Source organism: Halyomorpha halys, unplaced genomic scaffold (genome assembly GCF_000696795.3).
Source record: "Halyomorpha halys isolate HHAL.00 unplaced genomic scaffold, Hhal_1.1 Scaffold522.1, whole genome shotgun sequence".
Lineage (NCBI taxonomy): Eukaryota > Metazoa > Arthropoda > Insecta > Hemiptera > Pentatomidae > Halyomorpha > Halyomorpha halys.
In genome coordinates, this window is record NW_027107635.1 from 232,262 (window position 1) to 234,115 (window position 1,854).

The 1,854-nt window shown below is 29.7% G+C and overlaps 1 long non-coding RNA gene across 1 annotated transcript; it reads left to right on the forward strand.

Annotated features, from left to right (window-relative positions):
* The first annotated feature begins 232 nt into the window (after positions 1-232).
* On the forward strand, positions 233-1,411 carry LOC106683848 (uncharacterized). The gene is made up of 2 exons (XR_001343605.1): positions 233-304; positions 1,163-1,411. It is a non-coding gene; the product is annotated as an uncharacterized lncRNA (long non-coding RNA).
* Positions 1,412-1,854: the final 443 nt, after the last annotated feature.

Consider the following 1,854-nt stretch of genomic DNA (forward strand, 5'->3'; position numbering starts at 1 on the left):
AATATTACTTCTCAAATTTTATTTGGAGGTGGACCATCGGAAGGGATGAACACAGGTTTACATAATGTACCCAGTGAAATTCTCAACTAATTATTTTAAAGGAAGTCAAGTGTGATTGCATTAATTTATAGAAAACAAGAATACGCCCACAATAATCGGAATAGACTTTTAGGATTGACATGAAAGACCGAATTCAAAGGTTGAGGTCAACCACGCCCTCATGGTATAAATACCTGGTCCTGGATCTCAACAGACATTGCAGTCGAAAATCTCGAGGCAAACTAACTTCACCATGTTCAAGATTGTAAGTGTTAACTAATAGATTAACTGTAATCTATGTTTAAACATGGAAATATGTATACTTACTTAATTCCGTAAATTAAATATGGCTATTGGTCTTTTTTATCTCTTTTATTTTTTTTACTGTTATAGATTATTTAATTGAAGGATTGATTTTTAAATATATAAAAAAAATAATCGTGATTTTTAAATAATGTATTTGTGTGTAATAACTTTTTTTTTTTTTAAATTTTAAATGATTATTAATAATTTCGCAACTGTTGAGTAATCTTATAAAAATATTATAGCCGTTTTCTAACTTTTAATTGTATTTATGTCAATTTTAAGGAAAATATTTCCCTTTTTACGTAAACATTTTATGACTTTAAAATGTTTTAGTAAAATATTTTGAGAAACATTGAAACATTTACCATTGATTGGATAATAATTCAAATGATAAATACTAAAATTAAAAATATTTAGTTATATATAAATTAATTCAAATTATACGTAACTTAATTATATATAAACAATCGCATTCTTTCCAATTATTTAGCTTATTACAAATTATTCATTATTAATATTTATTAATTATTCATTATTAACGACAGAAAATTGTGAAGAAATTATTTATTAGTCGAAGTTAGGGATGCCATCTTCTTTTCCTACGACTCGGAGAAAAGTTGGGAATAATAACATAATTAGTAGCATTGATGCTTTTAGATTTTAAGAATCAGATGCGTTAAAGAATTAGATGGTTTGATAAAAGCCGTTGTTATTATTAAAAAATTCCGTTCAATATGGCAACCAATAGATTGAGATTTAGTTTTTTTGTTTTGTTTTGTTTTTTATATATTAATAATTATTTCATTTAATTTTCCAGCTTTTCTTCTTCTTCTGCGTCGTGGCCGTCGCCCTCGCAGCACCAGGACTCATCTCCCCAGCCCTCATCCCAGCTCCTTACACCATCCACAATGGATACTCCGTCCTCACCCACGTCGAACCAGTCGAACAACACGGATACACCATTGTCTACTAGAAGAAACATAATACCTTCCACCTGATTTGTCATCTGTAATGTCATTCATCAAATATTTATTAAAACCAATAAACTATATCTCCCAATAGTAAACTTTTGTATCTCATTGCTCACCTTCGCCCAGTAGAAGAATTTGTGAAATAGTATTTAGTGTTTACGTTTTATTTAAGGAATAGAAGTATTGAAATTTACCTGGAAACGAAAAGATGAAAAGGATTCCATTATATGTTCAATTAGAGTTGAAAATATCTACCCAACCCCAGAAATACGCAGATAAACCTCAAGGTTCCACAATCCAAGGCCCTTGAAAAGCATTGGATCAAAAAATGTTCCACCTGCAAAATACAAAATAAAAAAGAATTAATAAATGCCGCTGAGTCATGTTTTCCTCTTTACCTCTGCAAAATTAATTATACCCCAGTCGGCCCCTTCAAGGATTTATGTTTTTATATTATACAAATACAAATTTGTCAGTTTTATATACAAATTGCACAAATGCCGCTAATTTTGGATGAACTCTACATTGCATCCCTACA